Below are 14,042 nucleotides of genomic sequence, written 5' to 3' on the forward strand. Positions count from 1 at the left end.
GCCCGTGTATCGCGATAGTGGAGGGGAGTTGCGATGGAGTGCGCCTGCGTGGAAAGGGACGTTCGCCTTCCCTTTAATTGGCGCTGTGGTTTGATTTTGCCGGTGGAACAATCTGCACCCCAGGGGCGGTTGTTGCCGTTGAAGCCTATCCCAGTGAGAGGGAGAGGCGTGGAAAGCGAGACCTCGGTTTAATCCCACTGACTTTACATCTTGAAAAACCAGTTGGTCTTGGCTTTGTGCAGCTGCCGGGAACTTGTAGTGCAGTGTGAGCCCTGGGAAAGTGCTTGCCCAATAGTGAAACTGTACAAAAAGTTGACGCGCCCTCCCTGGGACTCGATTCCGTACGTGTACAGACACTAGTGCAAGCTGTTTAAGTACATTGTTTAATAGTCATACAGCGCTGGACATTATCATTGCCTGTCCTTTTACAGATTTACTCGTACAGCATGCGACTGTGAGTGCTAATTTTTTTTCCAAATTTGTTTGGCAGCAACAGCTACAGGGAGCTAAAGGTGCACACTTTTAATCCCAGTACCTGGGATGCAGAGGCAGGCAGATCTCCCTGAGTTGAGATCTACGGAGTGAGTTCCAGGACAGCCAAGGTTATGAAGAGACCCTGTCTCAGAAAATAAAAAAATAAAATAATGTTTTCCTAGCAGGTGGTTGCCTGCCTTCTCATTTACTGGCATTCCAAGTATATCATCCTCCTCTTTGTACCGACAACTCGCACTCAATTCATGGCGCCTCTCCAGCAGCATGGAAATGGACGTGGCTTTCGTAACACTTGCACAAAACAGTGAGTCTAGTAGCTTTTTTCAAAACTTAGATTGTTTACCTGTAACCACGGCTCTGAGGAACCTAAGGTAAGAAGATAGAGGCAGTCTGGGCCAGCTACATAGTGTTATTACCCTGTCTCAAAATAAAGAAGAAATGATACATGTTTAAGGTGATTTGGTTTAGGGATTTAAACATTATACAATGCATACAAGTATCAGAACAACACATAGTACCTGATACATATTTATAACTGTTTTTTCATTGTTTTTTGTTTTTTGGAGACAAAGTTTCTCTGTGTAATAGCCCTACCTGTCCTGGAACTCTCTTTTTAGACCAGGCTGGCCTCGAACTCAGAGATTCTCCTGCTCTGCCTCCTCAGTGCTGGGATTAAAGGTGTACACCACCATGCTATATAACTGTTTTAATGTGTCGTCGTTGTCATCCCTGCCCCCCCGCCCCCCCACCACCCCCACCCCCACCCCCACCCCCGCACCATCGCGGTACTGAGTCGAGGGCGAGGGACTGCGGATTTAACACACACACACACACACACACACACACACACACACACACACACAAAATAACACAGCAGATCCTTCGTGCTAAGAGAGCAGCAGCTGCAGCAGCAGTTCCCTTCAGAGTTCCAAAGAGCCTTCTTATAGGCAGCAAAACAGGAATCCCCCTCCCAGGTAAAATCCCTCAAGAGGTGATTGCACACAGGAGGAAAAGTCTTGAGGAAGGGAGGAGTGCATTCTCAGAGCAGTAAACATGACTAGCTAATCAAGATAAACACAGACATGGAAGCTGCTAGAAACAGGACATGAAACAGCAAGACAGGCAGGCAGCCCAGTAGGGCCTGGTTCCTACAGCCCCTCCCTTTTTTTTTTTTTTTTTTTTTTTGGTTTTTCAAGACAGGGTTTTTCTGTGGCACCATGTCCAGTTCACTTTAAGTTTTGATGGCTTAACATTGGTTATATCAGCCATGTGTCTGTGTGTGCGTGGAAGCACTCAAGTACCCAATGAATGTGTGAAGATCAGAGAAGAACTTAGAAGAGTCAGTTTGCTCCCTCTACCCCAGTATTTCTCAACCTGTGGGTTGTGGCCCTCATGGGGGGAGGGGAGGGAGGGAAGTCACATTACCAGATATCCTTCATATCAGATACTTACATTACAGTTCATAACAGTAGCAAAACTACAGTTATAAAGTAGCAATGAAATAATTTCATAGTGGGGTGTCCCTACAACATGAGGAACTGGGTTTTTGTTTGTTTGTTTGTTTTGGGTCTTTGAAAACAGGATTTCTTTGTGAAGCGATTCACTTCATAGACCAGGCTGGCCTCGATTTCACAAAGAATTGCCTGCCTCTGCCTCCTGAGTGCTGGGATCACGGGCTTGTGCCACCGTGCCAGGCTTGAGGAACTGTATTAAATGGTTGCAGCATTAGCAAGGTTGAGAACCACTGCTACCATAAGAAACCCTGTCTTGGAAAAAGGAAGAGGAGAATGAGAAGAAAGACAAGACAGGTGAGCTGGAGAGATGGCTCTGAGGTTAAGAGCACTACCTGTTCTTCTAAAGGTCCTGAGTTCAATTCCCAGCAACCACATGGTGCCTCACAACCATCCATAATGAGATCTGGTGCCCTCTTCTGGCCTCTGGGCACCGCATACAGCTGGTACACAGGCATACATGGAGACAAAACACTCATCCACATAAATAAATAATTTTTTTAAGATTTATTTATGTATAAATAATTTTAAAATGTCTACATCCACGGGCTGGAGAGATGGCTCAGCGGTTAACAGCACTGACAGCTCTTTCAGATGACCCCTGTTCAAGTCCCAGCACCCACATGGCAACTCATGACTGTAATTCCAACATGTGATACTCTCACAGAGACAAACATGCAGGCAAAACACCAACACACACAAAAATAGAGGTAGAGGCCGGGTGGTGGTGATGCACGCCTTTAATCCCAGCACTCAGGAGGCAGAGGCAGGCAGATCACTCGGAGTTCGAGGACAGCCTAGTCTACAAAGCTAGTCCAGGACAGCCAGGGCTACACAGAGAGACCCTGTCTCAAAAAGCAAACAAAAATTTGATGAAAAATAAAAGTCATTCTTGCTAGATATGGGGATGTAAGCCTTTAACCACAGCACTCAGGAGGTAGAGGCAGGCAGATGTCTGTGAGCTGAATGCCAGCCTGGTCTACAGAGCAAGTTCCTGGGCAGCCAGGACTACATAGAAAGACCTGTCTCACAAAATTTTAAACTTCAGCCGGGTGTGGTGGCGCATGCCTGTAATCCCAGCACTTGGGAGGCAGTGGCATGCGGATCGCTGTGAGTTCGAGGCCAGCCTGGTCTTACAAAGTGACTCCAGGACAGCCAAGGCTACACAGAGAGACCTTGTCTCAAAAAAAAAAAATTTAAACGTCAAATTATATGTATGTGTGTATCTCTCTATGTGTGTTTGTATGTGTGAATATAGGAGCTCAAGGAAGCCAGAGGAGTTGGATTTGCTCAAGTTCCAGGTGGTTGGGAACAGCCCAACATGGATATTGGGAAACAAATTTAAGTCCTAGCAGCAAGTGCTCTTCCCTGCTGAATTGTCTCTCTAGCCCTGAGAACGTCTCACCTTTTATTTATTTAGTATTTAGTTTTCATATAAAAACTTTTGTTATTTATATATGCATGCAAGAGTGTATGCACAAGGGCTGGAGAGATGGCTCAGAGGTTAAGAGCACTGACTACTCTTCCAGAGGTCCTGAGTTCAATTCCCAGCAATCACATGGTGGCTCACAACAATCTATAATGAGATCTGATGTCTTCTTTGGGCATGCAGGCACACATGCAGGCAGAATATTGTATATGTAATAAATAAATAAATAAATCTTAAAAAAAAAAGAGTGTATGCACAGGAGTGTGCCCAATCACACAAGAAACCAATAAGAAGCCCGGTGCGGTAGTTCACACCTTTAATCCCAACACTCCTCCAGGGGCAGAGGCAGGCAGATCTCTGTGAGTTCGAGGCCAGCCTGGACTGTAAAGTGAGTCCAGGACAGCCAAGGGTACACAGAGAAACCCTGTCTCGAAAATCAAAACCAAAACCAAACCAAAACAAAAGACTTTCAGGCAAAATATAATTGGAGCATGTTTAGCCTATTCACTGTATGTCTGAAGTTCAGATTCAACTGGGCATCCTTGTTTGCAATCGATAAACCAGTGTAGTACAACCTTAGGGGGACATCCTGTGATTCCATGTTTTCAATCTCCCTCTAGCAAAGCAAGGTTCAAGCAGGTTGTGGTGGCACACGCCAGTAGGATTTGCAGAAGGAGGTGGAGGCAGGAGGATCACAAGTTCGAGGCCAACCTGGGCTACATAAAGCAAGCTTCAAGGCTGAAGTCTGTAACCCCACTCACTACTCAGGAGGCAGAGGTGGGACAATCAATATTTAAGGCAAAGACTGGAGGGATCCTGGCTAAGAGTAGTGAGGAGCACAGGCTGCTGCTATAGAGGACCTGGGTTCAAGTCCCACCTACACTGTGGCTCACAACCACCTGAAACTCCAGTTTTGAGTGATCTGATGCCCTCTTATGGTGTCTGTGAGCAACACACACACACACACACACACACACACACACACACACACACACAATGCACATAAACTCATGTAAATACACATACGTATTTGTGGAGGAATGCAGAGTGAATGTATCAACCATCAAAAAAGAGCTGGTTAGCCAATCAACTGAGCAGAAGGACAGGAAGTGGAAGGCGGGACTTCCTGGGGAGGAGGTGAGAAGTTTGATGGTTGGAGGAAGAAGGTGAGGAGTTGAGTTGATGACGACGGGCCCAGGGGTCATAGTGGCAAGTGCTGTGAATATATGTGTGTTATAAGGTTTAGAGTAATGTGTTTAGTTTATGATTAGATAAGAATCAGTTCAGACTCTGCCTGGCGAAGTGCTGGCAACATTTCAGTCTCCCTGGGTCAGTTATTTGCTTTGCAGGCGGAATGGATACAAATTACTGTAACACATATTAAGTTTTAAAAAAAATCAAAAAACTTAAGGCCAGACTTACCTGTCATGGAAGTTTTGGTTTCCTTGTAACCTCAGTTATATAAATATGCTTTTGTTTTAACCCCAAGTGTGGGATTTCAGTTTGTTAGCTTGTCCACAGCTGTTAATTGTCTCGCGCATGGCATGGCTTTTGCCAGCTGGTAAGGCCTTCCTCAGGCAGCACAGAGAAGGACATCCTCTAGTGGTCTTCAGATATAATGAGAAATCAACGTGGTGTGTCTGGGGTGTTGGCTGGAGCGGTTTAAAGAGACCAGAGATGGACGCCGTGGCGGTTTGGAACTGCTGGCTGCATCTGCTGTTGATGGAAATTTATATAGACCCAAAGACCCTGCAACCCTAAACAGCAAAGAGAAGTAAAGGGGCCCCGTCTCCCCACTAACCTTCTCTCTCCTATGTAGCGTTGGGAGGTTGGAAGGGAGGTTGAGGCCTAAACACCCTTAATAAAGTATAGTTTTTAAAAAAAATAGAAAGAGCTCTACACTTACCTACATAAGCCATGTTTGGGCAACATGAGGCACTGGCTCTAAACAAACAAATCAAAATTGCCTTAACTGCAAACAAGGAAGGCAGGAGCCTCAGATAAACTGACCAGGAAGATCACTCTGGGAGGAGTCAACGGGCGCAGTTTGGTTCAAGGGAAAGAGATGAGTAAAGCACCTGAGATTCAACAATTTGCAGAGTGGACAGCGGCCATGTGATGGTGCACCTTTAATCCCTACACTCAGGAGACAGACAGATCTCTGAGTTCAAGGCCAGCCTGGTCGACACAAAGAAACCCTGTCTCAAAAAAACAAACAAACAAACAAAAGATTTTACAGAAGTGGAAAGACACACACACACACACCACTTTTGAGTGTGGGGAGGAGGACGAAATTGAGCTGGCCTTTGGCCAGGCCTGTGGTCACTCAGCTCTGTCATTTGTTACCTCAGCTGCCAGTGCTCCACAGGAACCTAGCCTTGTTTGGCAGCTAGCCCTGGATGTGGCAAGGCTAGGGGTGCCACAGGCCTCCTAAGAGATGTCTCTAGAATATTAGCTCAGCCCTTAACAGGATACATTTCCTGTATCAGTAAAGTCTGTTTGGTATTTAGGCGGGGTGTCTTTCCCATTGCTATCCCTTGTCCTCAGAGACTGAAGTAAGGCAGGAATCAACTGTGGGCCTGTCCTTACCTGCTCTGCAGAAGGCAGCTTCCACACCCTTTCAAAGAAAGGCCTGAGTCATTTCAGGGCACAAAGTGACTCGCTGGGAGGGTAAAAACACACCTTTGTTCTGCTGTTGAGAACCCAGAAAACCCCTTAGATGCCACTGTGGTATACAGCAGGTGCTCATTAAATGGAACCTTCAACTTTTTCACTTAAGACCAGAGGAGTTGCCTCATTAGTGCCAGAGCTGCTCTTGGGAGAGGTCTCTTCGTAATGAGCAGGGAGGTTTTTTGTTTTGTTTTAAGTGTATAATTATTATTATTATTATTATTATTATTATTATTATTAATTCACGTATTATTATACTCTCGCTCTTATCTTCCCATTCCTACTTTCCCTCCCTCCTCTGCCTAGTCCCCTCCCCTAGACCTCTGAGGGGGCGGAGCCCTTCTATCTGATGACAGACTATTAGGTCTCATCAGGATAGCCTTGCATCCCCTTTCTCTGTGTGCCTGCTAAGCCATCTTGCCAAGGGGTTACTAGTGACCAAATCGTGGGCACCAGAATGCATATCCGAGGTTCAGCAGCAGTCCCTCCCTCCCCACCCCTCATGTGGAGAATCAGCAGTCCATAGGATACATCTGGACAGGTGGTCTTGGTTCTTCCATGCATTGTCCTTGGTTGGTGTATCAGTTTGTGCAGGATTTGAGCAGGGAGGTTTACCAACGGTGCACTACTCTGTGCATCACAAGCTGGGGAGCACAGGAAGTGATGTCGATGCGGGATGATGTGGTGGCCTGGGTGGCCTGCCCAATGGGCTCTTATAGATTTTTTTCTTTGATCTTTATAGCCTCCTAACCTTTCACTCTTACAAAATAAACAGAAAAGTCATGTGATATGCATGTGTCTGCCTGCACAGGCCAGAAGAGGATGTCAGATTCCCCCTGGAGTTGAAGTTACTGACATTAGTGAGCCACCATGTAGGTTCTGGAAATTCTGGGAATTGAACTTGGGTTCTCTGCCAAGGCAGCCAGTGTTCATTGCTGAGCCATCTCTCCAATCTCCAAAATACTAAAATATAAATCTTAAAAAAAGGAAGCCGGACGTGGTGGTGCACGCCTTTAATCCCAGCACTTGGGCGGCAGAGGCAGGAGGATCGCTGTGAGTTCAAGGCCAGCCTGGTCTATAAAGCGAGTCCAGGACAGCCAAGGCTACACAGAGAAACCCTGTTTCAAAAAACAAAAAATAATAAAAAATAAAAAAAAGAGAGAGAGAGAGTTAGGATAAACTAGTTATGGTCTTGACCTGTAAATATTTGAGGAGTGAATTTTCCTTATCAAAATGGAGAAGAAATCTGGAGGCGAGATTTGTTGCAATTCTAATGTGTTCACCAGGTGGCACACGAGCGCAAAATATGGCTCAGCCATTTTCTACGATTAGAAAGGACATGTCCTATTTTTTTCTTGTTTAAGAAAACAAAGCACAGCAAATAGGACTTCTCTCTCTCCCTCTCTCTGTCAGATGTATATTACCTTTGGATTTTTTTCTTGGAATTTAGGTGTGTTATAGAGTGTGTCTGCATGGTGCACATATGTGTACATCCCTGACTTTATCCTCCAGGCACCACCTTCACTGTATTTTGAGACAAGTTTCTCCCAGGGATGTGGTGCTGGTCAAATTGACCATAGACTTACTGGCCAGGAATCCCCAGGGATCAGCTTGTCTCTGCCTTCCCGGCACCCAAGGACAACAAACCTGTGTCTCTATCCACTGCTTGCAAAGGGTCAAGCAGAGGTCCTTTAATTTGTTCTGTGAGCAGTTGACTCACCTGGCCATCTTCCACAGAGCCCTGTTTATGGAATTTTGGGAACTGTCTCACTATGTAGCCAGGGCTGGCTTCAAATTCACAGCAACAAACCTGACTCAACCACCTAAAAAGCTATGAATCACCTTGCTTTTTTTTTTTTTTTTTTTTAAGACAAGCTGTCTCTCTGTAGTCCTGGCTGTCCTGGCCTTCAGTATGTAGACCAGGCTGGACTCACAGATATTCTCCTGCCTCTGCCTCCATATGCTGGGATTAAAGGTGTGTGCCACCATTCCCACCCTTACATGTAGAGTTATTTCAATGCCTTTTAGATGTAGTTCAAGTGTTTGTAGACAGCTTCTCACATAGCCCAGGCTGGCTTCAAATTCACTACATAGTCAAAAATGACCTTGAAGCTAAGCATGGTAGTGCACACCTTTGATCCCAGCACTGAGAAGGCAGAGGCAGTGTTCTGTGGGTTTGGGTCCTGCCTGGCCTACTGTAGAAACCTGTCTCAAAACAAAACCAAAAAAAAAAAAAAAAAAAAAAAAACTCACAAAGAAACAAAAACCTTGAACTTCTAAGGCCCCATCTTACTTCCCAGTTACTGAGGTGGGAGCTGCTTCTGTGTCTAAGGTTTAGGTAACTGTTTCCTTGTTGAACTTCGCCAAGGCAGCACTAATGTGCACTCTCACCACATGCAGGTAAGAGGGGAGTTTCTCTAGTTCACACAGTCTCTTCTCATAAGTTTAGATCGTTGGCAATTTTGTGGTGAAAGTATGTTCTAAGCCTGGCGGTGTTAGCGGTACCTTTAATCCCAGCACTTGGCAGGCAGAGGCAGATGGATCACTGCAAGTTCAAGGCCAGCCTGGTCTACATAGAAAGTCCAGGACAGCCAAGCCCACACAGAGAAACCCTGTCTCAAAAAACAAAACAAAAACCCAAAAACAACAACAACAACAACAAAAAAACCAAACCAAAAAAAGAAAGAAAAACATGTTCTAACTTTCCATGATTTAGATGTCATGAATACCAATTTTCATATTGTCAAATGTTTGAGATGAATTTGTTGCTTTAACATTTGTTAAAATTGTATGTGCATTGGCAGGAGAGATTGCTCAGTGGTTAGAGCACTGTCTGCTCTTCCAGCGGTCCTGAGTTCAATTCCCAGCAACCACCTGGTAGCTCACAACCATCTATGAGAGCTGGGTGCCTTCTTCTGGCCTGCAGGTATACACGTAGATAGAGCACCCCAACATTAAATAAGGAAATCTTTCAAAAATATTTTATGTGCGCATGTTTGTTTGTTCCTTGTATGCACAGGTACCCTCAGGAGCTGGAGGAGGGTGTCTCCTGGAGGTGCAGTTACTGGCAATTGTGAACAACCACATGTGGGAACCTCTAGAAGAGCAGCGAACACTGAAGCGCTGAGCCATCCCTGCGGCCCTTGCTTCAGACAAGCTCGTATTTCTTCTCCTTTGATCCTGTTCTGTGGCCCTTAGTGTTTTGTGATCATCCCCAGCTTCTTTTTCCATTATTATTTGTTTTATGTGTGTGTGTGTGGGGGGGGGGGACTTGCCTGCATGCATGACTTTGCACCACATGCCTGTGTGCTGCCAGCAGAGGCCAGAAGAGGGTGTCAGGTGCCCTGGAATTGGTTAGAGACTATTTGTGAGGCACCATGTGGGTGCTGGCAACTGAGCTTGGATCCCCTGTAAAACCAGCTGGTGCTCTTAACCACTGAGCCCTGCATTTATACCTTCTACTAAGGTGCTTAACTATATGCCACCCATAGGTGCCTTAGACCAGGCGTAGTAGTGGCACACGCCTGTAATCCCAGCATTTGGGAGGCAGAGGCAGGCGGATCTCTGTGAGTTCGAGGCCAGCCTGGTCTACAGAATGAGTCCAGCACAGCCAAGGCTACACAGAGAAACCCTGTCTTGAAAATCAAAACAAACAAACCAAAAAACAGAAAGGCACCTTAGTTAGGGTTTCTGTTGCTGTAATAGACACTATGGCAAAACACAACTCGGGGAGGAAAGGGTTCATTTCTTCTTATACTTCCAGGTCACTGAGGGAAGTCAGGGCAGGAACTCAAGGCGGGAACCTGAGGACAGGAACTGATGCAGAGGCCATGCAGGAAGGTGCTTACTGGCTTGCTCCCTGTGTGATGCTCAGTTTGTTCTCTTTCATACCTAAAACCCACCTCCTGAGGGGTGGTACCACCCACAGTGGGCCGTACCCTGCAACACAATCATCAATCAAGAAGATTCCCCCCAGGAGCTGGGGTGTGGTGGCACACGCCTGTAATACCAGCACTAGGAAGACAGAAGCTGCCAGACTGATGTGTATTCGAGGCCAGCCTGGTCTACAAAGCAAGTCCAGGACAGCCAAAGCTACACAGAGAAACAAACCCTGTCTTGAGAAAAGAAGAGGAAGAAGAAGAAGAAGAAGAAGAAGAAGAAGAAGAAGAAGAAGAAGAAGAAGAAGAAGAAGAAGAAGAAGAAGAAGATTCCCCAGCCTGATGGAGACATTTTCTCAACTGAAGGTCCCTCTTCTCAAATGTCTCTAGCTAGTGTCAAGCTGACAACAAAACAAAACAGGACAGAGGACATTTCAACTGCCCACCCCATAAATAGCTTGCCGTTTTGCCGTGGAATTTTTGTTTTACTATTATCATTGTGTTTTGTTTTTGTTTGTTTGCTTTTCAAGACAGGGTTTCCCTGTTACACAGAACCTTGGCTGTCCTGTACTTTCTTTGTAGATCAGGTTGGCCTTGAACTCACAGAGATCTGCCTGCCTCTGCCTCCTGACTGCTGGGACGAAAGTCACATGCCACCACTGCCTGGCTACTTGGCTTCTTTTTTTTAAAAATAAAGTCTTGTGTAGCCCAGGCTGTCTTTGAACTCTCTGTGGAGCTGAGCTGAGAATTACCTTATACACTTGCTTCTCCTGCCTCCACTGCCTGAGTGCTGAGATCACAGTGCCACATGCTGGGCAGGGGTAAGTACCTCAGGGGTAAGGACTAGGAGAAAAAAATTGTGAGCTTTCTAGAAAAGAACAGGTTAAGATGAATGTGATTCTGAACCTGCTGCTGCAGACACCGGAAGGCTCTGTGCGGGCGAAGGATGGCGCCACAGCTCTTGGGAACTCTGCCTAGTAACCAGATAGCCTGGAAAGTGTCCCAGCATGCTTTGAGGGCTATGGTCCAATCCCTGTCCTCCTCATGAATATGTATGAGTCCCCAGATGTCAGCTGAATCCCCTCCTTCCTGCTCAAACAGAGCAAACGCCGCCCCCACTCTTCTTCCTTCTCTACAATAGCTGGCATCATCTTCAGCTCTCTGCTTCAGAACTGGAAAAATAATGTGTCCATTGCATTTTGGGGCCCGAGGACATGCCCACAGAATGTTCCAGGGACTAGCATCTCCAATAGGAAACTGGCTTCTAGTAGTGGTTTTACAATTACGTCCCCGGTAACAATGGATCTTGCCATGACAATGAGAAAATGAAACAAGGGCTGAGTCGAGAGAGCTCAGTGCATAGCATAGCTTGTGACCTCCAGTACAGAAAAGAAAGGAAAAGGAGCTAGAGGTGCAGGTCAGTGGATGGAGTGTTTGCCCAGCAGGTGTGAAGCCCCGGGTTCAAACCCCAGTACCACGTAAAGTGTGGTGGCACACACCTGTAATTCCAGCACTTGGGAGGCAGAGGCAGAAGGCCATCCACAACAATAAATAATATAATGTAGTACAATAAATATGGTATAAATCCAGCCACAAGGTCATGCTGACTGTATGCTTCTTTTCACAAGAAATGCCCAGGCAAGGCCTTGGAAACAGAAACTAGTGAAGAAAATGGGTACCGATGATGTCACTTCTGTGGGGGATAATGACAATTCTCCTCAATTAGATGCCAGGAATGGGTTGGCTACACAACTGTGAACAGATTTTTTTTTTCCTTTTTTAAATATTTGCTTTAGTTTTTTGAGACAGGGTTTTCTCTGTACAGCCCTTGCTGCCCTGGAACTCTCTCTGTAGACCAGGCTGGAGATCCACCTGCCACTGCCTCCTGAGTGCTGTGCTGCCACCGCTGCCACCGCTGCCACTGCTGCTGCCACTGCCGCCACCGTCTGCTTGCACCACCACAGCCTCCAACACCACAGATGGCTCGTAAATAAATAAATGTAATAAAAACATAAACTTTACTGTAAGTAATTATACTCCAATACAATGTAAAATAACACAAACTAACAGCCCCGTTGTCCCAGCAGTGTTGGAAGGAGAGAAGGTCTCTAGGGTGGGGCACAGGCTGCCTCGATGAGGATCCAGAGACTCTCTCCCAGCTAGAGAATACAAAGGAACTTCAGGCTGGTGAGATGGCTTCCTGTGACTCTCGGAACCTACATGGCGGGAAGGAGAGAACTGATTCTTGAAGGTGTCCTCTGACCTCCATATTCATGGCCAAACCCACACTAACATCATCCCCGGTACACACAACAACAGCACTAATGAATAAAATACATTTAAAAGGGGGAACTCAATCCCATACTACATTTGTGGTGGTGGTGGGGGGATGTCAGGCCCACGTGGTTGGTGCATGGCTTTAAACCCCACACTCAGGCAGAGCTTTGTGGATTTGAGGGCAGTTTGGTCTATACAAGCAGTTTCAGGGCAGCCAGGGCTACACACTGAGATCCTGTCTCAAAAGAAAACAAACTGGTGTCAGTCAGTCACTGGAAGAGTAACTTTTTTGTTTTGCTTTGTCTGCTTTTTCGAGACAGGGTTTCTCTGCGTAGCCCTGGCTGTCCTGGATTCGTTTTGTAGACCAGGCTGGCCTCGAACTCATAATGATCTGCCCGCCTCCGGAGTCCTGGGATTACAGGCATGCGTAAAAACAAACCCCTCAACCGGAAGAAGCTGGAGTTAAAACCTAAGAGCACCTGGACATAACCCAGCAAGTATGGAGACTCCTCTATGAGGCCCGGTCCAAGATGGGCATCGGGCTAGGGATCGGCAAACCTCTGCAGCTGCTCAGAAATCAAAAAGGGAGGGAGCGAAAAGGGCAGGAAGCAAGGACCAGGACCTGAAGCTTCCTGTCAGAGAGAGGCCCCAGGCTTGAGCGGGGGTGGTGGGGGGTGTGGGTGTGCGGGTGGGGGTGGGTGTGGGTGTAGGAAGGCTGAGGATGAAGGGGGTGGGGCTAGGACATGGGGCTCCCCCCCTCCCCCCAGCCTGGCAGGGCCTTCAGCCTGGCTAGGCTGAGAAGGGCAGGGCACCACCTCCTTTGGGGCCATATCCAAATTCCACACAGTCAGTGTTGAGCTGTCTGAGCCCCAGAGGGGATGTTTAGACTACGACCTTCGAATTCAGTTAATCTGCTACATGTGTGGAGACAGGGGGCTCTCCAAAACCAAGTATTAATTTTAAATGCTTTTAGTAGCCTATGTTTCATTATTCACACATTTTACCCTCCCATGTCTCCTCTTCTCTTTCCTCTTTACCACTAACCCCACTCTCCTTTCATGTCTTTGTTTGCCTTTTATTTATTTAATTATTTATTATTTTTATGGTTTTTGAGACAGGGTTTCTTTGTGTATCTCTGGCTGTCCTGGAACTAGCTCTGTAGACCAGGCTGGCTCCTAACTCACAGAGATCCGCTGCCTCTGCCTCTCCAGTGCTGGGATTAAAGGTGTGTGCCACCATCAGAGCCAAAAACTTTAAATTTTAACCAACTCAGAAGGTTAAGCAGAGCCTGAAGTGGCAGGAGTTTCCACACTATTCCTTTTCCTCCTGGCCTACCCTTTGTCCTTTCCTCCCCCTGAAAACGAACTCAAAGGAGCCTCTGAGTCACTTTCACAGGGAGGACAGTGAGCTGTTGCCAGGAAACACGACTGCCATTCTCTTGTTTATTTCTTCAGGATGTATTTATATCACATTGGGAACATGTGGGGCATCTAGAACTTTCCTCCACTCCCGATGGGAATGTTAAACGATGCCATCACTTTCGGAAACAGTTTGCCAGCTAAAAACAAAACAGAAACATGGGTAACCACGGCAGCCAAGCCAAAAGTGAGCCCACAGTTCTGACTTCAAATATTTATTTGAGAGAAGTAAAAACATATGGCAGTTAGTTAGGTGCCTTAGCATAAGCCTGCAAAACCAGCACGCAGGAGATGGAGGTAGAAGGATATTGAGTTTAAGGGCATCCTTGGTACATAGGAAGCTGAGGCCAGAGTGCTGGGATTAAAG

This window comes from Acomys minous (assembly GCF_964271855.1).
Source record: "Acomys minous genome assembly, chromosome: 16".
NCBI lineage: Eukaryota > Metazoa > Chordata > Mammalia > Rodentia > Muridae > Acomys > Acomys minous.